Here is a 19,910-nt window from a genome sequence, read left to right as displayed (position 1 = left end):
CATTCATCTCTCTGCCCTTCAATTAATCCCACAAGTGTTCATTGGCCAGGTTAGCACACTAAACCTACCTATTACAAATCTAATCTACCCAAAATGCTAACTAGTTATGGTTAGCATTTTAGGGGGCGTTTCTTGGTTGTGTCATGGTCAACATTTGCTTTTTATTGGTTGGACTCAGAACATTTCCCCTTCCTGTCCTCCACCTGCCTTCTTCACCAGCATGGTCTGACTATGGACACAGGACTTGTGGTTAGCACTTTGGGTAGTTACATAATCTGTTGTCAATTTGACACCTACGAGTGAAGGGGTGGGAATTACCTGTCAATCAGGTCACAGCTTGATGACTTCATTTGGAGGCACTAAGGAGATAAATAGCTTGCTGGAGGTAGGCACTCGCTCACTTCCTGCGAGACATTTCTAATGAGAAGCCACATAAAGCTACCCAGATGCAGCCAGAGTCCTGGGAGCTGGAGGAGCTACAAGGAAACCCCTGCCAGCACAGAGATGCTTACACCTTTAGATTCACAAGACTCTCCCCCCACTGGCCTGTGATCTTCCTGCATTCAGCATCATTGCATGTGTTTCCTGAGTCTGAAGAGGAATTTATAGATTGATATCAGGCATATGGGCTAATATCAGACTTATGGACTTGATCTAGACTTGGCTGGATATTTTCTCAATATTCCAATCTCTTGTATATAAAGCTCTTTCCTGTACACATATGAGTGTCTATGAATTTGTTTCTTGTCTACCCAGACTAACAAACACTTTTACTTAGGAAAGTCCCACAACAATAAATAGATATTAAAACCCTGTGCAAACTAGGAATACACAAAATATTCCTCAAACTAGTAAACAAAATCTACAAAATGTTAAGATTCCCATAAGATTAGAGACAAAGCTAAAGTGGGCCCTTTCAACTACTCATAGGTCTAGACTAGCAGTAAGCCATGCGACAGTAAAGGAGTCAGCCAGAATGGGCTTTGTCTGATTGGAAAGCCGGAGTGTTCTTTTGTTTCTCCAATGGCCTCAGAAAAGGATACCTGTTATAAGAAATAAGAAAGAAAGGTCGCTTGACAAAATCACATCAATCATCAAATGATGGAGGAGACCCCAAAAAAGAAAAGAAAGGAGCAAAAATTAAAAACTGAGCAACAAATCTGGCTAATACTATTCTGGTTTCTTCTGAAGCGGCATCATCACAAGAAGTCTATGGTTTCGTTTTCAAACATATATACAAATACTGCGGGTCAGGGATTTGGCTGCTAATCACAAAGTCGGCACTTCACACCCAACAGCTACTCTGCAGAAGAAAGATGTGGCTCTCTGCTCCCATAAGGATTTAAAATCTTGATAACCCTATAGAAGGTCACTAGGAGTCAGAATCGGCTTGATGGGAGTGAATTTTAGATACAGAGATGCCCATCAAACCCACTGACAGCAAGTGGATTCTTACTCCCAGTGCCTCTATGCCGGGTTCCCAAAGCTGTTCATTTCTACAAGCGCTCTACATGCACACATAGCCTCATCTTTCCGCATTAGAGGGGTGAGTTTGATCCACCAACCTTGTGGTTAGCAGTCCAACACGTTATCGCACAATCCGCCGGGACTCTTTCAGCTATAGATACACACACACATCAAAAAAAAATACCCAACAACCCCTCAAACCCACTATCATCGAGTCACCCCAATTTCTAGTGACTCTGTATAAGGCTTCCAAGACTGGATCTTTACAAGAGCAGATAGCCTCATTCCCCCCACAAAGCGGCTTGTGGGTTCATGCTACCAATAGTTTAAGTTAGCAACCCAAGGCCCATCCCAGAGTGCTACTAGGACTCCTTAGCTATGAATATGTAAACTCAGATCAACAGAAGGGATCTATTCCTCATATAGGTTTCAAAGTGTAGAGCAGTGTGCTTGAATGCCCTTTAGCCCATGTGCTCTGATATAAGGAGTATCAAGACTAAGCTACACGGCATCAATCATCACACCCACCTGTGCTGCACAAGTTGGAAGGTGGCTGCTGGTGACCACAGAACCACCACGTACCTAGAAGTGTTCCTATTATAAACAAGTGTGGATAATATTTATTTCTCCTCTCTGAACTTTTATTTACTTTTTTTTAATTGAGTAACAGCAGAATAAGACCTTTTAGTTTGTATATCCTTAGGCCCAAAGCCTTTGTCAAGGGACTAGGTATAAAGAGAACATCCCTCTAACCTAGACCCCAGATTCCAACTGAAGTAGATGGAAATGAACCCTTATACCCAAACTCAGTAAATTAATTTTAGAGAAACAATTAATGCTCAGTGATTAGTACATCGTGAGAGGCTTAAATCCCGGGACCTATGGCCAGCCACCAGCCCAACTATTTTATCATGAGATACTTTGAGCTTAGACTGACTCCAAGGATATAACCGATTTCTCAGGGTCCTTTCATCCCCACTGGGCACTAAAATCAATGTAATTGTTGCGGTGATATCCTTTCTCCGTGGCTTTAGCTTTGAGCTACAAAGAAAGGGAAAGGAGCGTCTTCTACCCCTGCAAAGCGATAGTCAGTGAATGTGAGTAAGTGACTCAGGAGGCAGTCATAGCAACAGTTTTGAGGTCAGTCTCTGAGGGTGTGAATCCTGACCCTACCCTTTACTAGCTTTACCTTGGGAAATTGTACTTACACTCCCCAAATATGATTTCCTTCAGCTTCAAAACGACACTGAAGTAAGTAAAAAGTCAATAAGATTGTTCAGATCAACCACTCACATGATAGATAAATAAATATTAACTCTTGTAGAATCATCATTATAGAAATATGGGATAATTCAGATAAAGGATTAAATTCCTAAGTGCTATTGTTAAAGGAATTGGAAACTTTTATACAGTAGATTTTTGAGAGGAAAATTTGTGAAACACATATTATTTTAATATCCCCTTAGATGTTACCTTATTTCATTCTAAAAACAACCTTGCATATTAAATGTTCCACCAGAACATTAAATGTTTCTACCACAAAGAAGATAAACCAGAGACTTTATTTAACTTTCATAAGACTGCTCGGTTTATTTGAGATAGATTGTAACATAGGCTGATCCAACTTCTAGATTCATGTCTCTTCATCGAACCAAAATATATACAAGGAACCATGTCATTCCAGATGAATTAACATGTCTAGTGTGAGGAAAGATCAACTTAAATTATCATGAAGCACTTAAAAATTTTCAGTAGTTCAAACAAACAATATATATTAACTTCCCTAAGCACCAGTGGGGTGAAGAGGTTGTCCATTTTAATTGTTATTAGACCCATCAGTGGGCTTGTTTAATCAATCTGACCTTTACTACTTAGAAAAGTACACTTTGCAGGAACTTTGTTGATAGAGAGACTAATCTTGATAAGATTTCCCTTTTCATATGGAGGGAATTTTGTAGGCATCAGCAGGTTCGATGACATGCCAAAGGTGCATGACACCTGCTCTTGTTAGCCACTGTTTGCTGTCACAACAGCTTCCAATTAGAGGGGTGAAGAGCTATGTACCTTAGAAATCTTCTGTTTCTATAGTCAATAGCCATCCTTTCCTAAATGAATATACCTTTCTGCCCAATATATAAGGAGAAAAGTAAATTGCCTGAGTCTTTCACCAGTGTGTCTGCCACTCGACTTGCTCTTATCACATTGTAAAATAGTTCATTTAGACATCTATACATCGGACACCCCAGATGACCAGTGGGCAACTTGATGGGGTAAATGGTATCTTCGTCACCTTGCACAGTGTCCTCCACTCTTTAAGGAGCAGCTACGCAGTGTCAGAGTCTGTGCACTGTGAACAAACAAAGGGGGTGACAACGCTAACAGGTCATTTGAACACAACGAGGGGAAACGATGATGGACATCTAAGCAGAGCACGGTAGAGCAGGGACAGGCCTCAAAGCTAGCCGGAGATGTTCAGAGATGGGCTCTACGAGGTCAGGCCTGAGGTGTGTTCTGAGGGATGACGCTCTAGGGACTAGTATACAGAGAAGCAGATAGCAAACAGGCCATCAATAATCTGTAGTGGGAAGGAGAGTGGAAGACAGGAGTACAATAATTGGTCCTTTGTTCCCCCAAAGATCTGGATATGTATCCACGGACTCCTTCACCTATATTTTCACCTTTTCTTTAAGATTTGAAGAAAATGTTCATACTCTTGCTCTACACTAGAATTCCCCAAGGTTTTTCACATCTTGGTCCAAGTCAAAAATTGATGTGTTCCAATTAGATGAGGTTAAAGTTGCCTGTGATTATCGGTGGCCTGTCACCCAGACCCCAGCCAACTACCCCTAAAGCTTAAGTGACCAGTATTTTAGCAACATTTTAAGCCTTTTGTTTGTTGAGGCAAACCAGTTGGGAAATTTTTCATGCATTAATACTGCAGCGCTGTGAATTATTTAATATGGTCCATCTCTCCATCATCTTCGTAATTCTCACCAAAGGCCTGAGTATGTCCATGCAAATGTGAGATGCTTGTGGCTGTCCAAAGGGTTTGGATAGTTTGGTGTAACAAAACCATAGGTCACTCATGCCATCTTACTCATTTTAAAATGAACTATTCTGGGGATGGAAAGGGGAGAATCTCACTGCCACTGAGAAAGAAGAGCCAGGAGTGGAGCACATTGCTTAGACCTGAGATCTTGAACTGAACCTCCTTGATCCAGGAGACAGGGAAGCAGAGATGTAGACATGGTAGCAGAGGCAGGTACGTGGTAGCAGAGAGGTGGTCTTATCAGAGGCACCAGAATGGCCATGTAATAGAGAAGAGTCTGGTTTACAGAGCAAGAAACCTGAGTGCTCAGGCCGAGATAGCTGGAGGAATGGGGCATATATTGGCAGAGCTTGAAGGGTTTGTAATACCTGTCTGAGCAGGGTGGCGGAGAAAGGGGAGAAGACAATGAACAACTCAGCTAGGAGGATAACTAAAGGGATTGTAAGATGACCCTCTCCCGATCACAAACGTGTAGCCTCCCCTTGTTAATGCTTCTTAAGGTCACAGACCATGCCTTGTTTTCCTTGTAATTAAGCTTCAAATGTGATAGATAATCTGGGTTCTCACTAAGTGTTTTTGAAACACTTAATTAGTGGAATAAATGAACTATCCAATAATGTTCATATTGTTAAGCAATGTGCTGGTGAATATTTTTGTGATCATTTCCCACAGCCCCATACCTGCTCTCCAGCCCTGTGTTAGTTTTGTGTCAATTTAGCTGAAGCAGGCTTCTCAGTGGTTTGACAAAAGAGACCTACTAATCCCACATCATCTGACCAAACACAACATGATCGATTCCATAATGGAATCTACAGTGAGTAGGCAAGCAGTTGTAAGTCTAGAGTGGAGCACAACCCTGTACTCCAGTCACAAACCTGTTGCAACTGAAAGGACGTTTCCTTGGGATGTGGCCTACTTCCTATATTAGGATGCTGTGGGAAAGCTTGCTTGCTTTTTGTGCTTGCTCTGCATTCTGCATCTGACTCATCAACCTTCAGTTCTTTGGATGTGAGTCAATGGGCTGTCATATTGCCTACCAATCCTGGGAGCCTTCATGGCCTACCATCTGACTTTCCAGTCTTATATTCATGTGCCTCTGCAGCACCATTCCAAAAACTACATGAGTCGGTAGAAGCCTCTAGTATAACATCTGACCCACGCACTTAAAATCAGACCAGACTTACCTGCTTCTGTAGTGTGAGACATTTTCTCAATATAAATTTCTGTCTTCATGCATACATACACGAATCTCTCTCTCTCTCTCTCACTCTCTCTCTCTCTCTCTCACTCTCTCTCTCTCCCTCTCTTTCTCTCTCTCTGCACCCACATCCCCTAAACACTGTTTTGGTTTGGTTTGGGGTTTTGTTTTTTTTACAGTGGAACAAGAGTGGAGACCTGGACCAGAGGCCAAGATGAGATGAGAGGGGTTCCTTCTGGAGGCAAGAACTCAGTAGAAGCCCCCAGAGTCACCAAACTTGCTGCAACATGACATCTCACCCTTGGAACTGTTTTCCCCGGAATCCCTTGCACTCGACAGCATCCAGCAGGAACAGAAATTCCTGCATGCCTAGGAACCAATAAAAAGTTTGGCAAACATGCATTGGAGCAAGGAACCATCATGCAAGGGACACTGACTAGATGATGTTTCCTTCCTTCTAAGAGCTTCTAAGGAACTTCTCCAGCATTGTCCTATGTCTTCCAAAAATATATATTTCTCTTGGTAACAAAAATAAATCGAATTCTAGTCTTTGGTAGATAGATAGATAGATAGATAGATAGATAGATAGATAGATTGATAGATAGACGCACAACCACTGGTTTTGGCTTCCAGTGAACCCAGCCTAACATACACCACACCATATGACTGTACATTTCCAATTTCTGACTCTGCCATGCATTTCTCCACATCCATGTTTGCCTTGCTAATGAAGACCTCTACGTTCATATTTCCTTCCACCTTCATCACCCATTGAAGGTCCCATAGTCTAAAGCCCATGCAACAATTCATAGCCTCTAAGAAGGAGTGTCATCTCATTTCATCTCCACCTATGTGCCTCCTGCTCCATGCTCCAGTTGCATTTGAAATAGCACTTCTCAGAGCCTCCCTCAGCCTCTAAGTAATTATTGGTCCAGTAGTGAGGATTTTGTTTTATGTTGAAATTTTATCTTTAACAGTAAGATCTTCAAATCCTCCTTGTTTTCAACAAGAAAGGTGTGTCGTATACATATTTTAAATTGTTAAGGAGTCTTCCTCCAATCCTGATGTTATGTTTTTCTTCATATCATCTAGCTTCTTGAAATGTTTGCTAATCATTCATATTTTAAAAGTGTGGTGAAAGGCTCCAACTTTAACACACACCTTTACTGATTTTCAACCCTTTTGTATTCAAAGTACCACTCCTCTGCCTAAGAGCAGGTCCTTATGAGCACAATGTACTATTCTAGTATTTTCTTTCCTTCAGTATGAATAACATATATCCTCATGTGGCAGTTACATAATCTCATGTCAACCTGTGAAGGATGGAGTCTAGCCTTTCAATCGGGTTGCACCTTGATGACCTCATTTGGAGGTATGAAGGAGATAAATAGATCCCTGGGAGGCAGGACCTACTCTCTCCCTGTAAGACCTTCTGTTGACAAGCCATATGGAGCTACGCTGATGGAGCCAGAGTCCTGGAGCTGGAGGAGCCACGTGGAGACCCACTCCACCACACTGAGATGCTTCTACTGCCATTGGATCCACAAGACTTTCCACCCACTCACCTGGGATCTTCCTGAATTTGGCATAATTACATGTGTGTGTGAGTCTAAAGAGGAACTTATGGACTGGCATCAGACATATGGGATAATAATGGACTTATAGACTTGATCTGAACTGGCCTGGGATATTTTCTCAATATAAAATTACTCTTTATATACAGCTCTTTCTTTTTTTAAAAAATTCATTTTATTGGGGGTTTGTAGAGCTCTTATCACAACCTATACATATATCTATTGTGTCAAGCACATCTGTACATATGTTGCCATCATAATTTTCAAAACATTTTCTTTCTACTTGAGCCCTTAGTATCAGTTCCTCATTTCTTTCCCCTCCCTCCTCCACCACCCCACTCCCCCAAGAACCCTTGATAATTTTTTTTCATGTCTTACACCAACTGCCATCTCCCTTCACCCACTTTTCTATTGTCTGTCCCCCTGGGAGGGGGCCATAAGTCAATCATTGTGATTGGTTCCCCCTTATTCCTCCCCCACCCCTTCCCTTACCCTCCTAGTATCACTACTCTCATTATTGGTCCTGAGAGGTTTATCTGTCCTGGCTTCCCTGTGTTGCAAGCTCTTATCCGTACCAGTGTACATGTTCTGGTCTAGTCAGATTTGGAAGGTAGAATTGGGGTTATGTTGGAGGTGGGAAGAATTATGGACTAGAGGAAGTTGTGTGTTTCATCCATGCTATACTGCACCCTGACTGGCTCATCTCTTCCTTGTGGCCCTTCTGTAACGGGATGTCCAATTGACTACTGATGGGCTTTGGAGCTCCACTCTGCCCACCCACTCATTCACACTGATATGATTTTGGTTTTGTTTTGGGTCTTTGATGCCTGATACCTGATCCTATCGACACCTCATGATCACATAGGCTGAGGTGCTTCTATCATGTGGGCTTTGTTGCTTTTAAGCTAGATGGCTGCTTGTTTATCTTCAAGGCTTTAAGACTCCAGACACTATATCTTTTGATAGCTGGGCACCGCCAGCTTTCTTCGCCACAGTTGCTTATGCACCCATTTTGTCTTCAGCGATCGTGTCAGGAAAGGTGAACATCACAGCTCTTTTTTATACACATATGAGTGTCTCTGGATTTGTTTCTCTAGTCAACCCATACTAACACACCTCACAACTAAATCAATAAGCAACACCATGATAAACTTTGAAGTTTCTGTGTTATTACACTTAGATCCATAGTCAATGTCCACAGAAGTTTCTCTCACTGACATCAAGTTAATTTTGACTTACACTTTAGCAATGATGATGTTCTTTCCCAGAGATTGGTCACACCAAATAATATGCCCAAAGTACACGAGACAAAGTCTCCCCATCCTTGCTTCTAAGGAGCTTTCTGGCCCCTTCGACAGTTTGTTCTTATGTCAGTGCTCGGTGCTTTCAATCTTCTCAACTGCACTTTAACTCAAAGGCACCAATTCCTCTACACTCCGCCTGACCCATGTATTTGCAACTCGCATGGTAGTTTCAATCACCTCATCTGCATGTGAAAGTTTGAAGAAGTTATATATTCTAATTAGGCTGTTGGCAGAGAACATTACATACACCACTGACTGCCAGAGACAAACAAATCTGTTTGGGAAGAAGTACAACCATAAAGTTCCTTTAGAAGCGAAGATGGTGAGACTTCATCTCATGTACTTTGGATGTGTTATCAGGAGGGACAAGTCCCGGAAGAAGAACATCATGGCTGATCAAGTAGAGGGTCAGTGGAAAAGAGGAAGACCTTCAGCAGAATGGAGTGACAGCATAGTGACAACAATGGGTTCAAACATAAGAGCACCCAGGTGCTATTTTTTTCTGTTACACATGAGTTGGAAACAACTTGGTAGCACCTAACAACTAGATGATTAAGTAGATTCAGAGCATCAAAAAATTTTCTCCTTTTTTATTTTGCCTCCCCAGTTAGGAATTTTTCATAATTCATTGCAGATGCACCAAAAATTATAATTGGATTCAATTATAATGAATTAGGAACAAGCAGAAAAAAATCTCCCTTCTAGCTAAAACACAATTAGTATAATGTCTGTACTTTCCAATTATTTTGCTTAGGAAATAATTCTCAAGTCATGAGTTGGTTTTTAATGAACTCTGCATTTCGGGAATGAAAAAAGCTCGACTCATTTTTGGATGATGTTAAATCTCCAGAACAAATCTCAGAGCTTCACCAGCCTCCCTGTGTGCTCCTGAATTCTGCCCAGAATTAACTGCTTTCTGTCTGCTGCACATAATCTCTTACAATTCTTTGCAGTGAGAGATCTCTTCCCCAACTAGAATGCCTTCCCCACTTTTACCTTTGAAAAACCTCAACTCAACTTTCCAATAGTCCAATTCAAACAATTCTTCAACAATGAGGTCACTTCTGGCCACTGGAGAAAAAAAAATAACACATAATCTGCTCTTTCTTCTCTGGTAACATCTGCATAACTCTCAGAGTACTTGCCTGACCTCCTTCCCAGGCCACCTTTGTGAGTGCCGCTAGGACTAGCTGTGAGTCCATTTTGGCATGACCAGGATATAGTATTGGCCAGGAAAAAGTCAGTGCTCAATAAATAATGAATGGATTGAATGAACTTCTAAAACCTCAGCTTGTAACTTCATGGTGCAATAAGACAAGCTTGCCTCTGTTTATTAAAACTTCTTGTTTAAAAGCTAAACTGGGACTAATTATTGTATCTGAAGCCGCAGATATGTAGAATCGTCCTGCCAGTCAGCCGACATTACTATCAGATACCTTTCCCCTAAAATAATTATGCATGCCTTTTTTTGTTGTTCTTTTTCAAGTCCCTCTGGCCTTTTCAATCAGTGGTGGCGTTATCCAGCTGTGCAATCAGTCCAGATGGTAAAAACTGCCAGCAGTTACTTTTCTAATGTAAGGGACTTCTTTAGCCACCATTCTGGGATGTGTATTCTTCAGGGACTGGTGCAGAACAGAGGATAAAGAGTTATCTAGTAATCACATTATGGAGCTTTATATTCATTTATGATCTTATATACAAATATGCACCCTGGAAGTAATTACCAAAATAGTTCTGGCATAATTATAATTCAAATACAAAGAGTGGTTCCTAACTTTGAGTCTAATCCAAACCAAACCTAGTGTGATTGAGTCAATTCTGAGTCACAGGTCCCCTATATTAGGTTTCTGAGACTCCATATGTACTGGAGGGGAAAGCCTCATCTTCTCTGATGGAGTGGCTGGCATGTTTACCAACCTTGCAGTTGGCAGCCTAACATTCATCCACAATGCCCCAGGGGCACTGCCAATCTGACTTGGACCTGATTTGTAGTTTCACACCTTGGTTTTTTTCAGGTGCCATTGAGTCCCCTCAACACAACAGAACGAAGCACTGCACGGTCCTGCACCATCCTCACATGTATTCCTATACCCGAGCCCATTGATGCAGCCACTGTGTCAATTTTGTCAAGTGCCTTCCTCTTTGCGCTGCTCCTCCATTTGTCAAACAGGATGGCAAACAAGATGGCCTTATGTCTTATAAAACAGATCGGTTTACCATTTTTGCCATCCATGGCACTTTCGGTATTCTTCTCCAGCATCACAATTCAAATGCACTGATTTCTCTATAGTCTTCCTTATTTAATACCCCACTTTCACATGCATATGAAGAGATATAGACTTCCATGGTTTGGGTCAGGCGCACCTTAGTCCTCAGAGTAACATCCTTGCTCATCAAAACTCTAAGGAGCTCTTGTACAGCAGATTTACCTAATGCAATGCGTCTTTTCATCTATTTACTGCTGCTTCCATGAGCACTCATTGTGGATTCAAGTAAGACAATAAAATCCTTGACAACTTCAGCCTTTGCTCCATTGTTGGTTCGGTTGTGAGGATTTGGACCTTCCTTACCGTGAGCTGTCATCTGTACTGAAGGCTACAATCCCTGATCTTCATCAGCAAGTGCTTCAAGCCAACAGGGTTATTATCTGCATACTGCAGGTTGGTTTGTTTTATTTTTTCAAACAGTTTTATTGTCACTTCATCCACATATCATATAATTCAATAGTTCAACCACAACAAGAAGAGTTGTACAATCTTTACCATGATCAATTTTAGAACAGTTTGTTTTTCCCTGTACTCATTGGTATTCATGTAATTTTTTTTCCCATTGTGGCAAAAATATGCAGAACAAAACCTTCACTAATTCAACAAATTCTACATGTATTATTCAGCGCCTTTGATGATACTCTTCATGTTGGACAACCATTATTGTTATTCCTCTCCAAATTGTTCCACCTCCATTAAAATGAACTCAACGTTCCCCATGCAAAAACTCCTCCCCCTTCACCCATGCTTACCATAGGTCAAGTTTAATATTTTTTTCTTTTTGTAAGTTGTTTTCTTAATACAATATTCACATATCACTTCCATAGTTAAACCACTTCTAAAAAGCATTATATCTACACCATCACAATCAGCTCTGATGATCCCTTCCCCTTCCTGCAGTGGTCCACTGATCATTCCCCCATTCCCCTCGCCCAACCCCACCTCCTACTTCACCATAAAGTATTACATCGGTTATGGTCGCTATGCATCCACTCCTTCTGTGCTTCCTAAACTGAAAGAGCTACCAGACACAAACTATTAAAAAAAATGAAACAAGACAGAAAGAAGAAAACAATAATATAAAAATAAAGAGTAAGAAAGAAAAAACACCAACTATATTTGAAAAAGCCAGAAAAGAAATATTTTTCTTGGAAGAGTCAGGAAATATTTGAGCACAGGGAAAATTCAGGTGGGGTCAAGAGAAAGGTCAACTGATCAAGTATCATCTTATACCATGGATCAATTTACCATCAAGTTTACTGTGATCTCTGCCCGATAGTAAAACTGTTCAAGTCCCGCACATGTGACTAGAGAAGATCTGTCAGAAGCCCAATCCAACTAGACTCTGAGGAATGGATTTGGGTTTCCCACCATCCTCCATAGCCTTCTGCAAATTGGGTGCTCTCAATTTAACCTCCTACTTAGTATTTGGACTTTGTTATTGTCATTTTTAGATCACACATGCTGATGTGCTTCTTCCTTGTGGACTTAGTTGATGCCTCATTTAGATGACTGCTTGTTTGAATATAAGCCTTTAAAGTCTCAGACACGATTCCAATTGGTAGCCAGGCATTATTTGCTCTCCTCACCTCACTCTGCTGTAGCACTGTTATCTTCAGTGATCGCTTCATTAAGGCAAGAATCGAGAGGGACATGTTACAATAACTTACTGTTCTTATAACATTAGGGCTAAAATTATATGGGAGCACAAAATCCATCTGCTTGTCTCTGGGTTATGGATGACTCTGGTTTACTTTAGCAGTCATATTATGACCAAAAAAACAACAGAACCAACAAGATCAACAATAACAAAATTTTTTTAAAAAACAGAAAACGAAAGAAAAAAAAGAAAAACATCGCCAACCATCCCTTTAGGGTATAAAACATTCCACAGGTTGTTAATAAATCCTGATGTCACACTCTTCTTCATATAAACCAGCTTCTGACAATTTGCGCAGCATACAGATTGACCAAGTGTGGTGAGAGGATACAACCCAATACACACCAGTGGTCCTCAAACTGCCTAATCCCACAAGCCTCTAATACAGTTCCTCATGGTGTGGTGACCCCCCTCAACCATAAAATTGTTTTCTTTGCTACTTCATCACTGTAATTTTTCTACTGTTATGAATAGGGCAACCCATGTGAAAGGGTCGTTCAGCCCACAGGTTGAGAACCGCTGCTTTAAATAATGAAGAATGCCCTTGTTCTGCTCCCACAACTGCCTCTTAGTCCATGTCCACACAATGAAGGTTCTGGAATTTCCATTCCTCTCGAGGTTGTCTACAGTTTGTTATGGTCCACACAGCCCGATGCCTTTGCACAGGCAGTGAAACACAATTAAAGATCTTTCTGGTATTCTCTGCTTGGAGCCAAGATCCATCTGACATGAGCAACGATATCCCTTGTTCCATGTCCTCTTCTGAGGCCAGACTGAACGTCTGGAAGTTCGCTGCCAATGTACTGTGCTGACCATTTCACACTTTAAGCCACCTAATTCCTTTCTTGAAGTTTCAGTTTATTCCATCATATCTCTCTGTGGGATTAGAAAATCAATCCTGCCTCCTACCCTGTGGAAGGCAAAGCAGGAAATCATGCCTTGTGCTCTTCAGCGCCAAAGTCTCCTGCCTCACTCCAACAAACATCGATCAGATTAAATCAGAAAATAGCTACCATGCTGCTTGGAGGACAAGAAAAGTGTGCTCTAAATGTTTCTGCTTGGACAGAAAGCATGTGCAGAACCGAGTTTCTTCCTCTGTTAAGGAAAAGTGTCCCATCTATGAGGATAAGTTTAAAAAATCTGCAAAATCACTGATGCCTGAATTAAACAAATTTATCAAAATATGGGGCGATTGTTTCTTTACAAATTTTCCATTTAAATATATAAACGTCTGAAGGCAGTGTTTCCCTCTCTCTAACCTTTGCTCCCAAAGATTTCTGAGCACTTTTTATTTGTACCATAAGGATAGTTTGGGAATCCCCCTAGGACCTGAGTCATATTCCTTTTAAGTGTCCTTGCAGCTTGGGGAGCAAAGAGAAATCTTGAAGGGGCAACACCCGGGGGCTGTCGTGTGGGTGAGAAAAGCTTTCCCAACAAAATTCTCATCGGGCAGTTCTTGCTCTTCTCCAATGATGCGCAGTTACAGTATTGGGATGGGGGGAAATTCCTCAGTGCAAACTTCCTGTTGGAGGTTTTCCTTTGAAGGCACAGTCTAAGACAACTGTATTGCCGAGAGAAATTGTCTGCACTCATCCACTGATCACAGAGACATGCTTAAATGCCCTTTTTGTAATAAATATATCTGCACACTTATGAACTGGAATGCTACAAGCAATAATTTCTGGATTATACTGGTATATGAGGAGGTACTCCTACCCCCCCCCCCCAAAAAAAATTGAAGAAAGCTCTACTGGGCAGAGTTTTCACAGTACACATTTTTCCTGCTAGGTGAGCATCAAGCAACTAGCTCTGAGTTAGTGTACCCATTGGCATCACCTGAGAATGTTCTCTCGTCACAGTGAATTATTTTTTGTAAAGGTAGTTTGATTTGAACCTGGTTTTGTGGTGGCCAGTTTAACAGAACAGCATGTGGCTGTAAAATTTTTGTTGCCTGCTTAGGGAAAATGCTGCAGAAACTGTTGTGATGTTAATTAAACACAGCTTACAAGAACAGTGCTGTGGGAAAAACTCAAGTGAATGAGTGGTTTTCTCCTTTCCAAAAAAGTGAAATGTCGATTGATAACAAACCTCATTCTAGACATCCATCAACTTCCCAAAAGATGAAAGTGTCAACTCACGGTGCATCCTGAGTTCTTTCCACCAGGTCAGACTGTTCATAAGCTTTCTATTTAGAGGTTCTGAAGACATTGTGTAACAGTGTGTAATCAAAAAAAGCCTGATTTGTGGCAGACAGGGGACAGGTTTTGCCACCACAATAATACATCTGTTTACACAGCCATCTCAATGTGACACTTTTTGGCAAAAAACAGCAAGTCTCTCTTGCCCCATATACCTTTCTCACCTGACCTCTCTCTCTGGGACTTCTTTTTCTTTCCGTGAATACAGAGGGACATGAAAGGACAGTGACTTAACAACATAGAAGAGGTTAAAGAAAAAAAAATGAGGCAGGTGCAGTCAGCCATCCAAACAGACGTGTTTGAAAGATGTTTCCGGGAGTGGAATCACAGATTTAACAAATGTATTCAGTGTAATGGAGAGGACTTTGAAGGTAATAAGTTCGTTGTGTGAAAAAAATTTTAAATACATGCATAGCTTTGAAAAAAATCTGATTGGGGGGGGGGATCCCTCATATATCAATTCACCCTCAGTAGAACTGAAGACAGGGTGTGTTGTGTGCAGCAATGAGAAGCTTAGGTATGGTGCATTAAACTAACTGCTGGGTCATTTACCATACAAACAGGAGCACAGAGAAAATGTCAGCAAATAAGTTGCAGTACTAAGATGCAATTAGTCCTGACGTCCACTAAGGTCTTATCTCAGTTAAGTCCTCTACTATTCATTCGATTTGTTTAAATGTTCTGTGTATGCCAAAACCACTTCTGAGCAGCAACACAGTCTATTTACAGTATCAATATGGAATGATCATTTACTATGCTACATAAGCCTTCACACAGTCCTGAAATTAACATATTTCTCCCTCTACTTTGTGGAAATCCCTGGTGGCTCAAGTTTAAGGACTGTATTCAGGAGCACACACTGCCATGTAAATGGCAAAACTGGAAGCAAGCCAAGTTCTGAATGTCTTATAATTTCATATTTTTAAAAGTCTGCCAAGACGTTTCTGTGAATTTTCAGCAGATGAGCATAATTTAATCCTACCATAGAGCACTGTTTCATCTTCAAGGTTCAAAGCAGGTGATCATTTTCACAACACCACAAGCTACATCAACTGAGTATAGAGAGAGAAGGTAAGGGACTATAGACAAAGAGGCCTGGAGTTAGGTCAATTAAGTCAATTGTTAAAACAAGTATCATTGGTTTTGTGCTGCAGCACCATTAGGCAGGATACTAATAATATTTTTAAAAGTCTAGTATGATTAGATGTTTTGAGTGGAGAGGAAAATGAAACAAGCAGAAAAGTACGCTTGACCCTTGAACAACACAAAGTCCATTTACCCTAAGATTTTATAACATCTCTCCATGAGCACTTTGTCATTACAATGCATTGCCTACCACAATAAAGAGTGAGCCTTTGTGATTCTTGCATAATTGCCATTGTGTTCAGTGTAAAGCCATCAAGCTTGAATTACCTTCTGTGATCTATACCTACTGCTAGTAGTGAGGAGGGAAGCGCTCCAGACAGGCTGAGAAAGGGCATGGCTGACACAGAAACGACCGTCACCTTGCTCGATGTACACCACAGGTTGAGGTCTGCAGCTGCAGGCACCCACCATTTTAAGATAAAGGAGTACACTGTTAAAGTATATTTATTAAAATGTCTTTAATACATATATATCACTTCTGCAGCTGGATCAGTAGTCATGAAAGTTTTGTACTTTTAAAAAAATATCTTTTTATCTCTGTTGAAAAATGAAACTTTTACATGGGTGCAGTATATAATACATATAATATACAAAATATGTGTTCTTTTTTTTTTTACATAAACTTCATGGTCACTAAAGACTCCAAGTTAATTTCAATGTTACTTGTCTTCCTCTTACTATGTTCTTTAAGCTACTCAAACTACTATTTACGTTTGAGAGATGAGGCACCTGGAGGGCTGCACCCGCCCTGACGATTACAGCACTTTGCATATGCATATGTGCTAAAGTAGAAAAATAAAACTCATGTAAGAAATAATTGTAGCACTAGTACTTAAAACAAAACTACCATTAAGTCATTCTAGGACCCTGGTGACCCCATGTAGAACTGTTGTCTCATAGGCGTTTCTTTGTGTTTGTTTGTTTGTTTTTTATCATTTTATTAGGGGCTCATACAACTCTTATCACAATCCATACATATACATACATCAATTGTGTAAAGCACATTTGTGCCGTCATTGTCCTCATCATTCTCAAAACATTTGCTCTCCACCTAAGTCCCTAGCATCAGCTCTTCATTTTTCCCCTCCCATCCCGCTCCCTCCCTCATGAACCCTTGATAATTTATAAATTATTATTTTGTCATATCTTGCCCTGTCCGACGTAATCTTTCACCTGCTTTTCTGTTGTCCGTCCCCCAGGGAGAAAGTTATATGTAGATCCTTGTAATCGGTTCCTCCTTTCCAACCCACCCTCACAGTATCGCCACTGACACCACTGGTCCTGAAGGAATCATCTGCCCTGGACTCCCTGTGTTTCCAGTTCCTATATGTACCAGTATACATCCATCCTCTGGTCTAGCCAGATTTGTAAGGTAGAACTGGGATCATGATAGTGGGGGTGGGATGGGGTGAGGTGAGAAAGCATTTAGGAACTAGAGAAAAGTTTTATGATTCATCATTGCTATATCACACCTTGACTGGCTCATCTCCTGTCCAGTGGTCTACAAATGGACTTCGGGTTTCCACTCTGCACTCCCCCCTCATTCACAATGATATGATTTTTTGTTCTGATGATGCCTGATACCTGATCCCTTCCGCACCTCATGATCACAAAGGCAGGTGTGCTTCTTCCATGTGGGCTTTGTTTCTTCTGAGCTAGATGTACCCTTGTTTACCTTCAAGCCTTGAAGACCCCAGATGCTATATCTTTTGATAGCCAGGCACCATCAGCTTTCTTCAGCCCATTTGCTTATTCACCTGCTTTATCTTTAGCAATTGTGTCAGGAAGGTGAGCATCATAGAATGCCAATTTAATAGAAGAAAGTATTCTTGCATTGAGGGAGTACTAGAATGGAGGCCCAATGTCCCTCTGCTACCTTAATACTAAACCTATAAATAAAGGCACATAGATCTATTTCCCCATCCTCATATATAAATATATTTACATATGTACATGCCTTTGTTTAGACCTCTATAAATGCCCTTTGCCTCCTAGCTCTTTCTTCTATTTCCTTTGACTTTCCTCTTGTCCCACTATCATGCTCAGTTTTCATTTGGGTTTCAGTAATTCCTCTTGGTTAAATTACCCTTGAGGTCACCCTACCACACCTCCTACATACTCCTCACAACCAATTTGGATCACTTGTTGTTCCCTTGTCCCTGGGTTTGTCAAAACCAGTACCTTTCCCCCCACCTCCCCCTCTCCCATGTCCCCCGGGAACTGTTGGTCTTGTTGTTTTCTCCTCCAGATTGTTCATCCAGCCTATCTTATTTAGACAGACCTGCGGAGATAATAACATGCACAAAAACAAGACAGAGCAAAACCAAGCAACAATACACAACAAAACAATGACAAAAAGCAACAACAAAACTCAACACAACAAGAAAGAAAAGCTTGTAGTTAGTTCGAGGACTGTTTGTTTGCCTTTAGGAGTGTTTTCCAGTTCAGTCTGTTGGGGCACCATGCCCTGGCCCCAACGCCCACCTTTGGCATCCCCTGGGGACCTCGCCGCTCTGTTTCATTGCTGTTTTGTTGTACCCCCTTATTGTTTTGCTTCCGTGTGGCAGGATCAGATTGGGCACAATTCCCACATTGTGTCTCTGATGTTGTCCCCTGTAAGGCTATGGGTCAGTGAGGGACGTCATATCTCGTAGTGGGGTCGGCCATGTGGTCCTCTCTGTGGACTGGCTGCTCTAATTGGGAACATCATCCTCAAGGCTCAGTGGGCCAGGATGTGTTCCACTTTCTCCTCCTCCCCCCTCATCTACTCCCAGGTGTTCCCCTCAAAAACGTCCCTCTCCCGGAGCTCCATATTCAGTGCCATCCTTTGAAATAAATTCTTCTGGAGGGAGGGGCAGGTGTCCACTTAGTAATTGGGATTGGGACTGGCCCCTCAGAACTCTACACTGGTTCCCTACTCCAGGCCGGTATGTTGCATTCGCATCTTGGAGCACTGGATTGAAGTCTAGCCCCTATTTCCTTGTGGAAATATAAACAATACCCTCCCCTTATGTGGGTTAGTGCCCTGTGCCCCCTGCTATCCATTTCTTTATTATTATTTATTTTTCCTTTCTCCACCTCCTTTTTAGTTGACTACCATATGTGTCCCTGGATTTGGTCTGGTCCCTGACATACTACTGGTCCTCATCCCAGGAATGTTTGTATACCGTAGCTTTTTCCTTGTGCCCCTTTTGCATTTATTTTAAAGCTTACCTCAGTGGACTCATGTTGTGCTTGTCCTTTTGTGCTTGGCTTACTTGGCTTAGCATGATTTCCTCCAGTTCTTCTCATGTAGCGATGTGCTTCATGCGTTCATCACTGCTTTTAGCGATGCGTAGTACTCCATTGTATGTATGTATCACAGCTTTTTAATCCAGTCATCAGTTGATGGAAATTTGTGTTGTTTCCAAATCCTTTCAATTGTGAACTGTGCCGCAATGAACATTGGAGCACAGATGTCTGGCCTTGGTTTGTTTCTTGCCTCTTCTGGGTATATGCCCAATAGGGGGATTGCTGGGTCGTATGGTAACTAGATTTCTATCTGTTTTAGGTATCGCCAGATTGATTTCCATAGTGGCTGTACATACTTACAGTCCCACCAGCAGTGGATGAGAGTTCCTGTCGCCCCACAGCCCATCCAACACTTGTTGCTTTCTGATTTTTTGAATTGGGCTCTTTGAGGGTGTTATGTGGTACCTCATTGTTGTTTTAATTTGCATTTCTCTTATGGCTAAAGATCGGGAACATTTTCTCATATGTTTGTTGGCCATTCCTATTTCTGCCCCTGTGAAACTTCTGTTCAAGTCCTTTGCCCACCTCCTCTGTGGGCAATTAGTTATTTTCTTTTTGGAAGCTACCAGAGTATTATGAATTTTAGTAATAAGGCCTTGGTCTGATGTGTCCTTGCTAAAGATGTTTTCCCAGTCTGTGGATTCTCTTATTACTCCTCTTGGTAAATTCCTTCGATGTACACAGGTGTTTTATCTTCAGTATATTCCATTTGACAATTTGTACCTCCCCTGTGTTTGTGACTTTCCCTATTTCTTA

This window comes from Tenrec ecaudatus, chromosome 7, assembly GCF_050624435.1.
Source record: "Tenrec ecaudatus isolate mTenEca1 chromosome 7, mTenEca1.hap1, whole genome shotgun sequence".
In the NCBI taxonomy this organism is placed as follows: Eukaryota; Metazoa; Chordata; class Mammalia; order Afrosoricida; family Tenrecidae; genus Tenrec; species Tenrec ecaudatus.
Note: the sequence above shows the minus strand (reverse complement) of the source record.